The sequence below is a fragment of the Leucoraja erinacea genome, chromosome 1 (genome assembly GCF_028641065.1).
Source record: "Leucoraja erinacea ecotype New England chromosome 1, Leri_hhj_1, whole genome shotgun sequence".
Classification (NCBI taxonomy): domain Eukaryota; kingdom Metazoa; phylum Chordata; class Chondrichthyes; order Rajiformes; family Rajidae; genus Leucoraja; species Leucoraja erinaceus.
In genome coordinates, this window is record NC_073377.1 from 80878101 (window position 1) to 80894266 (window position 16166).

Sequence of the window (16166 nt, forward strand, 5' to 3'; positions counted from 1 at the left end):
CAACCTCACCAGACTGTTCTTTTGCTACCTCTCAACACTGGAGCTATGCACAGGGGCTATTTAACATCATCCATGTCTTTGGGATGAGGAAGGAAACTTGAGCGGCAGAGGAAACCCATGCAGTCACAGGGAGAACATGCATACTCTATACAGACAGCCAAAAATATATAAATCACACCTGGATTATTGGAACTGGGACTCAGCAGAACCAACGGTGATGCTTCCAAAGTTAATGATGTAGTAGAAAGTTCAAGAAAACAAATGTGCGGAACAAACGGAGTTGGCTTGAATTAAATCAAAACTGAATATCTGAAAGTTGAATGGATCATTCATTTTATAATCACTGTTTAAATTGATCAACGTGACATCATACTTCATACCTTTGGGCAGGAGATGCAAGCTCTGTGTTATATTTCACTATCTAAGGTCCTGTTGGGGCCTTGACATGATGAATCATAACCTTGAGCTTGTGTTCCATCACCATCTACCACAGAAGACTCGAGCATCAATATGACGTCACTGAATTGAAAACCATCTACTTACTGATGCCTTTTCCGTGGGCTAGGCAAGCAAAGTTCATAAAATGGATTTTGATCGAATACTTTATTGTCACATGTGACAGGTCACAGTGAAATTCTTTGCAGGCATACCGTGCCAAGGTATGCAAATAGTCGTCTATAAAGGGCGCTTACAGTTAAAAATCCCCCTCCCCCTTGTGCCAGTTCACCCTTGTTCTTCCGCTCCCCCTCCCTCACCGCAGTCAACCCACGCCGGGTCACCATTGTCCATTGTTCCAGCACCCCCCCCCCCCCCCCCCCCATCACGGTGGTCCCCCCACACCGGGTCCCCATTACTCATCCCCGTCTCTAAACACCTCCATGGCACCAGCCCAGGCCCCAGCTGCGGGCTCCTCCGACAAGCAAAAATGAATTAACCAACATATGCCTGAATTATTTAGTTGCACATAGAGGATAGGGTGGTAAAAAGAAACAAAATAGTGAACCTTAAAGCCAGTACAAATAATGAAAAGGCTTGTTATATAGTCATGCTTGAGTAAATTATTGTTACATCGGTCAATGGTGTGCAGTTAGTTACCATTTTGTTTTTCATTGGAAAAATTTTGGAAATTACCCACGAACATTCGGAAATTATTTAGCATATAAATTGCAATCATAGCTTTTTTGTCATATCCCACTTATCTTTATTGGTATTCATCAATAATTCACTTGTAGTTAGGCCTTAAAATATAAACAATTTATATTACAATATTATTATATTAGGTGTGATGTGAAAAACATTATGATAATATTTAAAGAGCAACAGCAATAATTTCCGAAGAGACCTAAAGAAAACAATCTAATTTTTTTACTACTTCAATAAATTCCGTCTGTTCTGTTCTGTTCTGTTCATGCAAGTGTAAGAAGGTGCTCCACTGCTGCCTTTACACAAATGAGGGTTGAACAGTAGTGTAACTGCCTTACAGTACCCAGGGGAATTGTGAAAGGCGTGGTTAGAGTGAACGTGGAGAGGATATTTCCACTAGTGGGAGAGTCGAGGACTAGAGGTCATTGCCTAAGAATTAAAGGACGTTCTTTTATGAAGGAGATGAGGAAGTAAAGTTAGTGGGTATATTTAAGGCAGAGGTAGACAATGGGTACAGGAGAATGGGGTAAGGAAAGAGGGATAGAATGGCATAGACTTGATGGGCTGAATGGCCTACTTCTGCTATCTCTTATAATCTTATGCCCATTGTGAGTTTCCTCTGCATGCTCTAGTTTCCCCCCACATCCCAAGGATGTGCGGGTTTGTAGGTTAGTTGGCCTCTGTAACCAAAAATACCTGTGATGTTCAGTGGGATAACAAAAATAGATTGAATGGGTGATACATGGTCACTGTGGACATGGTGGGGAAAATAAGACTTGCTATATTTATCCATGGAGCCCATTTAATGTTGCATGATCCTTTCATAGCCTATATAAATTGAAAATAAAAATATAAATAATGATCAACATGAAGTGTAGGGTAAAATTGCAGATAACAGAAACCTGAAGAAAGTATCATCAAAAATAAAAATCAATAACTCCAGCCTGCATCTGTGGAAAGGGAAATTTGCCAAAGGCAAAATAAAGGGAATTAACACTGGAGGTGGAAGGTGCTTTATTAGAAATGGGAAAGTGAGAAATGGAGTCAGTTTAAATGTGCAAAGGGACTGGGGTGGACAATATGACAGGGCAGAGTGAATGTTTCTGAGAAGGTGACTGCTGGGTTGAAGACCTAATTTCAGTTACAATTGAGTCATCTGGTCAATAGATTTTTAGTTTAGTTTGGAGATACAGCGCGGAAACAGGCCCTTCGGCCCACTGACTCTGCACCAACCAGCAATCCCTGCACATTAACACACACACGAGGAACAATTTACAATTTTACCGAAGACAATGAACCTACAAACCTATACGTCTTTGGAGTATGGGAAGAAGCCGGAGATCCTGGGAAAAACCCATGTTGTTACAGGGAGAACGAACAAACTCTGTACAGACAAGCACCCATAGTCAGGATCGAACCCGGATCTCTAGCACTGTAACGCAGCAACTCAACCACTGTGCCTCCTTAATAGGGAAAGAAAATGGTTAAATGCTGTGAAATGCAGGTCAGACCTGTTGCTGAACCTGAAACTAAAAAATAAAGTTTGGAACTGCCTAATATATCACTTAAGGTCCGTGGAGCGTAAATAAAAATGAGTTATTATCACAGATGAATGATCTTGCAGCAGAAATGACCAGTTCAGATGCAAACATAATTCTTAACCTGAAATAGTTCAATATTGATCAAATCAGATTAGTTTAGCTTATTGTCATTTACATCAGAGTGCAACTAAATTCCTTATTTGCATGAGTCTCATGGAGTAAACTCCATGTACGTTAAGTGTAAGAAGGAACTGCAGATGCTGGGTTAAACCGAAGATAGACACAAAAAGCTGGAGTAACTCAGCGGGACAGGCAACATCTCTGGAGAGAGAAGGAATGGGTGACGTTTCGGGTCAAGACCCTTCTTCAGACTGGTTAGAGATAAGGGAAACAAGAGATAAAGACAGACATGTTAACGTGTTAAAAGACAATAATACATTCAACAACAAATGCAAAACAGCAGAATGGCACAAAGATTGTAGTGCAATCCAAAGTAGTTCAAAACAAAATACTACAGTGCAATAACAGAATAACCAAATGGGATAGAGGTAAGTTTAAGAGTACTTTGCAGCAGGTCTGGGATGTGGTCTGAAAGAGGAGATTGGCTCAGGAGTCTGATAGCAGTGGGGAGTATCTATGGTTAATATGACGTCCGAGCTATCTAGCTCAAGTGTCTTTTCACAGAAGGTAGAAGGGAGGAAAGGGAATGGCCTGGGTGGCAGACTATCTCAACAATACCTCTAGTCTTTATTGTGCAATGCATTATGAAAACAGATTGGATGGAAGGAAGTGACTAATCTTTGATGGATGAGGCTGTGTTCATCACTCTCTGCAAGTCCAGGTGATAAAGAGCAGATCAGTTGCCTTACCAGACTGAGATGTATCCCAAGATACTTTCTATAGCGCTTTTGTGGAACTCCGAGTGAATCTTTGTGGATATGCCAAATCATCTCAGGCGCTCTCTTCATCACTGCATCAGTGTGAAAGGATTAGGTTAGGTTGTTGGTGATTTGGATGTCTACAACTTGAAGCTGTTGACCATCTTGACACCAGCACTGCTGATCAGGACAGGGTTGTGTTATAATGAAAGACATGATACATTTCTAAATGAGGATGGTGTAAAAATTGCAGCACAAGTTGAAAGTGGATTTCCAATGTGTCCCTGTTTGTCCTTTTTGGTGTCAAAGTGTTTGAATTTGGGATACATTGCTGTTAAGTTATCAAGTATATTCAAAGGGGGATATACGTAACCACGGGTAAATTGAAAGTTACCAGGATTGAGCAGGACAATGGAGTTAAGCCCAAAGATCACAGCCACCAGGTTGATACTTTGTTGATGGAGTCAGCTCATGGAGCTATATCGCTGATATTATTCAATTTTCTTACATACCTATTTCCCTTTCAGCCATTTCAGTTACCACTCCATCCATTTTTGGATGATGACACACAGGGCCGGCCTTAGGAGGTGCGGGGCCCAATTGGGAATAATTTTCATAGAAATATAAATAAATAATTATAAATGAGTCACTTGCCGTGAGTAATATGACAGTCAGTCGACTTAAAAAAAATCTTAAACCTCGCATGCGCAGATTGTTCTCCTCTCCGTAAAAATAAAAAGAAAGAAAATAACAATTCAATTTGCCCAAAGCTTCCAAATCTCCTTCTTTCTGAATTACTGAATGGCTGGGGGGTGGAGGGTGTCGGCAGGTGGAAAGATGGTGGGGAAAACGGGAGCACACCAGGACAAAGACTATACTAGTTCAAGGGACCAATTGGGGGGAGAGTTCCTTTCAATCAGATAGGCTGGGTGAGTGGGCAAATGCATGGCAGATGCAGTATAATGTGGATAAATGTGAGGTTATCCACTTTGGTGGCAAAAACAGGAAAGTAGACTATTTTCTGAATGGTGTGCGATTAGGAAAAGGGCAGATGCATCGAGTCCTAGGTGTCATGGTACACCAGTCATTGAAAGTAGGAATGCAGGTGCAGCAGGCAGTGAAGAAAGCAAATGGTATGTTAGCATTCATAGGAAAAGGATTTGAGTATAAGAGCAGGGGGGTTCTACTGCAGTTCTACAGGGTCTTGGTGAGACCACACCTGGAGTATTGCGTACAGTTTTGGTCTCCTAATCTGAGGAAAGACATTCTTGCCATAGAGGGAGTACAGAGAAGGTTCACCAGACTGATTCCTGGGATGGCAGGACTTTCATATGAAGAAAGACTGGATAGATTCGGCTTGTACACGCTAAATTTTAGAAGATTGAGGGGGGATCTTATAGAAACTTACAAAATTCTTAAGGGGTTGGACAGGCTAGATGCAGGAAGATTATTCCCGATGTTGGGGAAGTCCAGAACTAGGGGTCACAGTTTAAGGATAAGAGGGAAGTCTTTTAGGACCGAGAAGAGAAAATCATTTTTTACACATAGAGTGGTGAATCTGTGGAATTCTCTGCCACAGAAGGTAGTTGAGGCCAGTTCATTGGCTATATTTAAGAGGGAGTTAGATGTGGCCCTTGTGGCTAAAGGGATCAGGGGGTATGGGGAGAAGGCAGGGATGGGATACTGAGTTGGATGATCAGCCATGATCATATTGAATGGTGGTGCAGGCTCGAATGGCCGAATGGCCTACTCCTGCTATTTTCTATGTTTCTATGTTTCACAGCGTGTGCGGAGTCTAGCCCAGGGTAAAGTTGTGGGGAGGGCAGGAGCATTGAGAAGGAGGGGGTCGGGGTTCATGCCAGTATCCCACTCACTCACCGCTGCCTCGGCGCTCCGGGAGCGGAGCCACCACATTGTGGCCGGAGAGGGAAGCGGCTCACGTTGCTACAAGTGGCCGCCATCACCGGACAGCAGAACCGACTGACATCTCAGTGTCTTCTGTCGGGCCGCTTACCTCTGGCAGTGCTCTCCGTCTGAACAGTGAGGGGACCAGCTCAAGGGCAGAGATCATAGAGGGGAGAGGGTCAGCGGGTGATGGATAACATCACAGCGGGCGGTGGAGCTTACTCCAGTGCGAATTGAGGGTACTTGCACTGACATATGGAGTAATCCCCACCGCCCGCTGTCCTGTTATCCATCGCCTGCTGACCTGCTCTTGAGCAGGATGCTGGCATGATCCCCGACCGCCTACTTCTCAATGCTCCTACCCTCCCCGCAACTTTACCCCTGGACAGACTACCCACACGCTGTGAAAGGAACTCTTCCCTCCCACCCCCAAGCAGCGCTGTCCTTTTTCAGCCACATCCCACTTTACAGCTGCTTCCCATCAGATGCTAGTAATGAGGGATAGACTTGGCTATCCCTGAGTACAACAACATCATTCTTGATGTTGCTGTACTGAGATGTAATGAAGTCTATCTATCTTGGCTAACAACCTAACCTTCAGCCTCCAAGATGCAGGTACATTTTCTAGCAATGTTAACAAATATTGGGATTTTAAAAATCAAGTCTGCAATTTATTCCATCAGATAAAGTATAAGAAGAAGTTTAATTTGACACCTAATTCACTTTCATATCTTCAGTATTAAAAAGGTTATGGCCACTTTCATACTCGGAAATTAGCAACTTGTTCCCTATTGCTTTTCCATTGACTTAACACAAAAGCTGTGATCGAGGACAGTCAAAAGCCCAGAACTTTCTTAGAAATTAAGAGAACAATGAAACAGTTATTATAGATTGAAGCATTCTGAAACAAATGTAAAACATCTTACTTGGATGACCTGAAATTAAAGTGGTAGTGGTGTGGAATGAGCTTCCAGTGGAAGTGGTGGTGGCAGGTTTGTTGGTATCATTTAAAAATAAATTGGATAGGCATATGGATGAGAAGGGAATGGAGGGTTATGGTATGAGTGCAGGCAGGTGGGACTAAGGGAAAAAAAGTTGTTCGGCAAGGACTTTTCAGGCCGAGATGGCCTGTTTCCGTGCTGTAATTGTTATATGGTTATATGGTTATATGATTAAAGCATATAATTAGTTAATTACCTAATTGTAGCTAATTACAAAATTGACCGTTGTGACGGAAATAGTAATAAACACCAGATTGCCTTGAAAATTCAAAAATGTGATATTCTCAAGATCAGAACTTTAATATTATTGTATTATATGCTGTAAGTCCGTAACAGATAGGTAAATACATTTACAATTTCTAGCAATAGACCAGGTCTTTATGGAGAGGATCAGTTGCTAGCTGGTACACTGGCATACCATAATCAGTAGCATCATCATACTCCTCAGATTATAACCAATAAACAACTCTGTACACCTTGTTTTTCCTCAACTTTTTAGTTTTGGCATTGTAAACCACGTTTTTGCTCTTCAAAGCACGCATGACATGCCTTTCTGCCCACTAGATGCTATAAGCCCCCCATGAGAAATGTTACCTAACTCTGAAATTGAAGATAGACAAAAGCTGGAGTAGCTCAGCAGGAAAGGCATCACAAGGAATTCAAAGGAACGCAGCATCATTAATACTTGTTCAAAACACAATTACATTTACTGAGGAATGTGGATCGATGCATTGATGACACATTGTATAACCACTTGTTAACTACTGGCTGTTAACAAGTGCTACCATAGTAGTTAACAAATTGTTTGTGTCTGATGGCCGTGCAGCAGTTGTTATCCATGTTTGTTTTGTAAAAAAAATCCGTATGTCAAATGTTTAAAAAAAATCTTTATTTAACAAAGCGAATTTGTATTTCCGTATGAAATACGGAAAATGAACGCTGGGCCCCCCTTAGGTGTGGGGCCCAATTGGGAGAAATCCGGCCAATCGGCTGAAGGCCGGCCCTGATGACACATGTCTGTTTAAAGTCCCCAACGTTTGCGGTATGTTTTGCATAATGCAAGAAAAGCTTCTTGCTTTCTTAAACATTTTCCATTTTATCTCAAAAACTGTGTCTTTTCTAAGATCACATACTCTTGGTTGGAATTTCCTTTGCAGTTTTTCCCAAATGGCAATTCTAAATTCAATGGAATTTCCAGGACATACTCATTAATTATAAAAGTCTGTTCGAACACCTACCTTCTGGCAGACGTTACAAGACCTTCTACGCCCGCACCTCCAGACTCAGGACAGCTTCATCCCCAGAGCTATAGCTGCTCTGAACCGGCCCGGCTGAATGCCCCCACCCCCATGAACTGTCTCCCTCGGATGGCCACGTCGCACATCGGGCCGGCACAGACCTAATTGCACTTTAAACTGTTTTACTGTTTTACTTTTTTTTTAAATAATTCATGTTTCTCTGGGTATCTAAATTTTAGTTGTTTAAGTTATGACATTGGATGGAAGCTGCATACCTAATCACGTTGCACCTATGTGCACTGACAATAAAATATATTATTAAATTATTATTATTATTATTCTATCCAGCTGATCCACCCTCTCATAATTTTAATATTAAAAGTGAAATACAGTGATACGAACATCTGAAAAATAAACAGAAAATAATGATATGTTCAACAAGTCAAATGACATCAGTGGAGATGGAAACAAGCTGAACATTTCAAGCTGAAGAAGGGGCATCCATCAACATCCCCTAGAGATGCAGACACCCATTGTGTTTTGTGTTTTTGTGCAAGTTTGTGCATGTTTGTAAACCGGCATCTACAGTTTCTTGGATCTACATTTCAAGTTGATGATATTTCCTCATAATTAGAGTTGAAATTATTTTTAAGACTTTTAAGATTGGAAATTAAGCAGTAAGTGAATGAAAGAACACTAGGGATTCCAGTAAAAGGATCAGAAGCAGGAGAGATTCATTGAGAAGACTAATAATGACAGAAGGTAAGGGGAATGATAATGCATCTTAAAGGAAACAATGATTGGGTGCAATGGAAATAGCAGAATTATATCTAAAATTGTCAAATTCATTGCTGATCTGGGAAGCTTTGATATGTCTTATTAGATGATGATGTGTTAATTCTCTAGCTTACTGTAAACTTCATTGCAAAGGCATAAGAGGCAAGATATGAAGCTGCCAGGCAGAAACTGGGCTAAATTTGTAACAGGTGACCAGAACCTGGTAGTTATACTTGTGGATTAAATAAGGGTACTCTGCCAAGCAATTAATAATCCTCTCTGTCAAGATGATAAATGTTCTCTTTATGGTGAACTAGTTGTAGTTGTCTGAGATTTTTAGCGAGACTAGTTGTGTGCTAAACTGGTTGTAGTTATCTTGAGATTTTGAAATAGTAAGAAAATGTTGGGAACAATCATTATCTAAGTGGAATATGATGGGAAGATGAAAAGTCATCTATTTGAAATACCAATTCCATTTCTCTCTCCACCTAAGCTGCCTGATTTAGTTTAGTTTAACTTAGTTTAGAGATACAGTGCGGAAACAGGCCCTTTGGCCCACCGAGTCTGCTCTGATAAGCAATCCCCACACATTAACACTATCCTACACGCACTAGGGACAATTTTACACTTATACCAAGCCAATTAACCTACAAATCTGTAAATCTTTGGAGTGTGGGATGAAACTAATGATCTTGAAAAAAACCCACGTGGGTCACGGGAGACCATACAAACTCCGCACAGACAGACCCGTAGTCAGGATCGAAAATAGGTCTCTGGTGCTGAAATCACGGTAAGTCAGCAACTTTACCACTGCTCCACCATGCCACCCTTGCTGAATATTTCGAGGCAGAAAGTAGAAGGGTGACCACCAGGAAGGGTAAAGAGAGCAGGCAGGGGGTGCAGGAATTTCCTGTGATCATTCCCCTCGAAATGGGTGGGGGAGGGGGTAGTTGACTATATAGGAGAACGCAGCAGCAGCCAAATCTGTGGCTCTGACTGGGTACTGGGTGAAGTGAGATAGGATTATATCTAGTTATTATAATTTTGCCTTTTATAGGACTTTGCCATCAATCATTTAGTCACCACAATACTTACACTAAAAATGTATTAATTAGCTGGGTCAACTTGGAATGTGCAAACTTGTGACAACATGCATAATGTATATTTCCTCTTTCAATCTATGCATTGTGGAGAATCGCTAAATTTCAGCTCTTACCAAAGATTTGATTATTCATAATAGGTTCAAGTGGAAATAGGGATGGACAGACAATGGTGTTTGTGCACATCTTAAAAACAAATGAAATAGATGTAGAGTTCAAAACACATCATTAAATGTGCAAAGTGTTGTAATTTTTTCTTATTCTCCTACTGAAGCGGTGGAGAAAGGGGAAATATCCCCTCTGCTGATCCTCCAGCATCAGCCTAGTTTCTCTAGTAGTTCTGCCATGGATCACTTGTGTGATGGCACCAACATTTGGGTAGGAAAGAACTGTAGATGCTGGTTTACACCAAAGATATACTCAAAATGCTGGAGTAACTCAGCGGGACAGGCAACATCTCTGGAGAGAAGGAATGGGTAATGTTTTGGCTCGAGACCCTTCTTCAGACTGAGAGACATTTGAGACTCCAGTTTTAAATTATTTCGAGGTTCAGAGTGGTTACACACAACACACAATTGGCAGCTGCATTTTATTATCTCCCATTAATCCTTCTTCTGAATATCACCTTATCCTCATTTTTCCATAGATTTTCTTTCTCTCTCTGTAATCCTCCTTGCTTTTGTATGTAGCTCCTGACAAACAGCTTTATGTGTGTGAAAGTAGCTTTCAAATACAGTATCCTGTGATTAGATGAAAGGGTTATCCTCATACTTGGCTGGTGTTAAAAGCATATTTAATTTCACATCTAAAGCTATAATTACACAGATGTGTAACAATGGGATATTAGGTGCAAAATATTTAGTTTTATTTTAGCCCACTATGTCCCATAATTACTGATGTGATTACTCGTTTTATATTTGCCTGGCAATTAATTGATAATGTTAATTGTGAGTTTACAGTAATAAATCATAAAGTAAGTTTTCTACCCCAAAAATAGTTTTCCACTGAGTGCTTATCCTGCACACACACCAACATAAAAACACGAAGTGCTGGAGTAACTCAGCGGGTCAAACTTGTTAAGGTCTTTGTGCTTTGATCAAGGTTCCAGTGTCTGCCGTTTTTTTGTGGATCCTCGAGCTGATATAAGGTTTCCTGCCAGGTAATTAATGGTGATTATTGACTGAAATGTCTTGCCTGTTGTGAGATAACTTCTTTGTAAACTGAGATGTCTGAAAGCTGAAACACCCATTCCTGAGTTCCAATAACATAAGAGGATCTTTATAATTACTGTACATCTTCCCATGGTAGAAAATACACAGAAATATGATTTTGACAGATTAAATTCTTCATTCACCTTTCCAAAACTAAGAGTAAGAGAGATCCTCCATAGCTCTTGATCATATAATCCCCACCAATGAGTCATAATGGGAAAATAAATCCCTTCAGAGCATCTTTTATTTTGCCCCATGCATGGGACTTATACACTGCTTAAACATGGATACATTTCTAATCTTGCATAATTTTATGCAGCATGATGTTGAACTGCCTGTTTGAGATATTTCTTATTCAGTATTTCCCCTATCCATTCAGTGTTCACTACATAAATGTTTGCAGCTTCTACAAACAGAATTAATCTTCTCAAATTCTATGCTAAGTCACAAAAGGATAATTTGGAGACTGAAAATAAAAAAAAAATCTGCATGATAATATAGCAGTGTTTAGTGCATTCGTATAGATGGATTTATGTGTTCGGGTTCGGAATTTGGTGTCCCAATTATTGTGCTTTGCTCGTGGGAAAATCAATTCAAAGTCATACTGAACATGAAATATTTTTAATGTAAACTTCCAGGCAACATTATAGGAATCTGAGGGGTAACCTTTCACACAAAGGGTGGGGTGGTGGGTGTATGGAACGGGTTGCCAGAGGAGGTAGTTGAGGCAGGGACTATCGCAACCTGTAAGAAAGAATTAGATAGGCATTTAGATAGGACAGGTTTAGAGGGATATGGGCCAAACACAGGCAGGTGGAACTAGTGGAAATGGTACATGTTGGTTGGTGTGGGCTAGTCAAGTCATGAGTGTTTTACAATTCCCGGATGAGACAATTCAATTCTTACTTGCTGCAGAACATGTGAATATGTAAACATAGTACATAAGGGGGAAGAGAAAAAAGGAAAAAGTTCAATAACTAACAAATAATCAATAATAATATATTGATTATTGGGCTGAAGGGCCGGTTGGGCTGCAGGGACAGTTTCCATGCTGTATGACTCTGTGACTCTATGACTATTTAAATCTAAATATCAGAAAGCATTTTGCTACTAATTCTCAAATCTTCATCGGAGAGATTAAATTGGAGGCAGTAATGTCGTCCACAAAGGAATCCAAATTACACAGTACAGAATCAATAATGGGTCTTAGATTTCCCATCATATGCACCAAATATCCTTAATACTAATATATACAGGAGGTTTTTCTCTCAGTATGTCAATGTCACTTTTATTAAATGGCTGGGTTCATAATCTAGTACATCTAAAGTATAATATAAATTTGCTGATTCTTTACTCCACTATTTTTGTTGCTGCACCAATGAGCCTCGAACTGTCAAAAGTTGAAAAAGAGATTTTAAGCATCGATTTGACCTAAAATCAGTTGCTTTACAATATATTGTAATATTCTCGTGTGCTGAAAGATTATTAGAAGCTCAAGGACAAACTGCTAACATTAGTGTATTGACAGGTATCACTTTGTCTGCCATTGTACTTTTTTTTAAACAGACTACCATGAGTAACATTGCTATTGGTGAGAGACGACTGCATAAAATCAAATTCAATTCAAATCGATAGACTTGTGCTGACAAAACAGTGGCCTGGATGCCTCTCTGCACCAATTAATCAAACCCTCCTTAAGAGTTTCTCCCTGCACTTAACATTTATCTTGTGCAGTGAATATATTTTATGAAAATTATTTTAAAGTTATGATAAAGACAAAGAACTACATTAAAAAAAAGGCAAACATAAAATGTAGAAAGACACGTGGTATGAATATATTTAACAAACATGATGCCATAGGGCTAAATTAAGATTGCAGACTTTTTTCCATCTCTTTCTGCTTAATTTTGACACTAATATAGGTAGTAAACAGATTATTGATGACAAACTAACCATGTACAGAGCATCACATCATGCGAGGTATTGATTGAGTAAAACTAATAGACTGATTACAAAGAGATGAAATTATACTGCTGGATGACAAGATGCTTGCCTGGTCCATTTTGTGCAGAATCAATTAAGTAAAACTGTCAGACTCTAGCTCAGATCTGTGATTTCAGAATTATATATGGTATTGAATCTGTAGAGACACGTGGAGGTTGAGGGGAGGCTTGATAGAAGTATATTCAATTATTAGAGGCATAGATAGGGTAGACAGTCAGATCCTGTTTCTCAGGGTGGAAATGTCCAACACGAGAGGGAATAGCTATAATACAATACAATGCAATTATAGTTTATTAGCCAAGTATGTTTTGCAACAAACGATGAATTTTATTTACCAAGTCAGTCATACAAATAAAAAGCAACAGAACACACAAAATACATTTTAACATAAACAACCACCACAGTGACTCCTCTACATTCCACACTGTGATGGAAGGCAAAAAACAAGTTCAATCTCTTCCCTTCTATGTCCTCCCGTGCTCGGGGGCCTCGAACCTTTCGTTTACGGGACAATCTTATTCCCGTAGCCGGCGGCGTTCATGCAATCACTCCTGCATCAGGGGGGAATCTCAGCTCCCCCACACCGAGCGATCAGACCCCGGGTCAAGGCTTGTCAAACCTTCTGCGACGTTGGAGCTCCCGACATACACAGTCTCTCCCGAGACTGCGAGCTCTCGATGGTAAAGTCCATGGGCTGCGTTTGGAGCATCGATCCCAGGCAAGGGATCGGCTCTGATAGTACGTCCACACCCAGCGGTGGGGCTCAAAGTCAGTCTCGAGCAAGGCCACCAGCTCCAAGATGATAGGCCGCAGAGTGACCGGAGATATGACTTGGAAAGTAATCGCATCCCCGGCAGGGTAAGAGATTGAAAAAAATGTTTCCCCCACCCCTCCCCCTCCCCCCATATAAAACAAATCAGAAAACATTAAAACAAACTGTCAAAACACACTAAATATATCACAAAGAGACAAAAAAACAGACAGACTGGTGGCAAGGCTGCCAATCGTACATTAAACTTTCCGTTTCTCAGCTATAAGATGAGAAAGGGAAAGTTTAATGGAGATGTGTGTGGCAAGTTTTTGGTTGTGGGGGTCTGGAATGCATTGCCAGGGGTGGTGGTGGAGGCAGATACAAATGTGGCATTTAAGAGGCTTTTAGATCAGCACATGGCAGTGCAGGGTTTTGAGGGATATGGATCATATTCAGGCATGCTGTGCTGGGCTGCACTGTTCTATGTTCTCCTTCAGAGAAGTTCAAATAATTCACTGTGAAGCAGCTCTTGCATGTAGTTTAACTTAGAGCGGAAGAGAGGAGTACATCACCTGTAATTTTTCAAATGTCAGTTTTAATAGACAGAGAATCATGGGCAGTGTCCCCGTAATTTCTTGACATGGGTACCTTGTGCATGGTCCACCAGACTGCAGTTGCCTGCAACAGATATAAAGATCCTGAACAACAGAATAGCATGAACAGCATGAATATCAGAAACAAATTATACTGAAATGAAGAGTAAATGGTTGATTAAACATGATCCATGACAACAAATAAACAGCGATATTCTGCTTTAAAAAGTTGTGGGGATCATTTTTCTAACATTGAAAAAAAAAGCATAGCTTTAAACTTTAATTTTTAGGTTCAGCTGTAATTTTGTCAGGGAATCATTAACAGAAGAGACCAACCAGTATTTTCTCTTTTTATGACATTACATTCTTTGTGCTAAAAGGCATTTTTGTTACACTGGAGTGTTCACTGATGAATTATTTGCTTTGCATGCACGCATAATTTAATCTTTTTTTTGAAGATTTCTGTAATTCATATAAATTAAACCTCGTTTAGCCTGCGCAATTCTGAAAATGTGGCATTTTGATTAAAGGAGTTATTTATTGCTGAGCATCTGCCCAAGTATCCAGAGTAATGCACATTCTGTATTTGGTCAGGAAGGCTGTTTCATATATCACTCGACTGAAAAAAACAAGCAAACCCGTAAAAGAAGTCAACTAGCTAAAGAAGGAAAGAAATAAGAACCTTTTCAATGTAATCTTTTGTTCTTGTCTAGTTCTTCGCAGTAACACACTCAAGCAATGGCCAGCAGGGAACCTCCTGTTGTATTTTATGTAGATAGGTACATGACCAAATTGAATCACCATAGCAACCAGTAAAAGGAACTAACAATGAATAATAATCCAACATTTAATACAAAACTGTTAGCACTGTTAAAATATGCTATATGGAAGTAGGACAAGTGGTGGAATACAACTGTTGGATGCAATACATTGGAACAGACATGGATTAGCAAGTTCTGGACAGTGTCCAACTTGATTTCTATCTGTGTAATTGTGAACTGAGGCCTGTGTGATGGCACCGTGTGGAGCAGCAGAGGATCATTCATTCACAGATTCAGGGTTATTTTTCAGAGTAAAAGTGGTGAAATAAAAACCTTCACATGACCCTCAAGCAAATCAGAACAAAAGTGAAAGAAATGTACCTGTGATTAAGAAAGGAATAAACAAGGAGAAAGGGAGACACAGAAAGCTAGAGTAACTCAGCGGGTCAAGGCAGCATCTCTGGAGAAAAGAAAAAGGTAGCATTTTGAATTGAGATTGAGACAGGTCTGAAGAGGGGCCTTGACCCGAAATGTTGCCTATTCCTTTACTCCAGAGATACAGCTTGACCCACTGAATTACTCCAGCTTTTTGTGTCGATCTTCTGTGTAAACCAGCATCTGCAGTTCCTTCCTGCACAAGGAGAAAGAGAGAACACATAGAGAAAATAAATAATATCAAAAGGCAAGGAAAACAACTGCAGTTGTGGACGCACCACAGTCCATCACACAAACCAATCTCCCACCCATCGACATTTCACTCTGCCTTCAGAATGCAGCCAACATAACTATTGTGAGATAAATGAAACTTCCACTACTCGTAATTAACTTAACTTTATTTAAGCTTTAAGCAACTTATTTCTGCAATACACAAACTCAGAAACGTCTGGCAAACATGGCTGATTCCGCAGGCTTTTCCCGCCCGAAATACTTTGCACATGCGCACACTCCGGAAATGTCCTGCGCATGCGCACACTCTAGAAATGTCCTGCGCATGCGCACACTCTAGAAGAGCTCTGCACATGCACACATGCGCCCACTTCATTCTCCCCTCCTATTTATAAGTTGAGACGGTCAGGAGGTTTAATACGTCTTGATGACCGTCGCAGCACTGGAGCCTCGGTGTTTCAATAGCTGGGGGTAGATATATTGCTTGGTCATCAACTTCACTCATATTGTTATTTAGATTTTCAATTTTCGAATTTCTTGTAAAAGTTTCCATAGAGGATGTGGAAGTGTTGGAGGAAGTTCCCGATTAGTGTTATC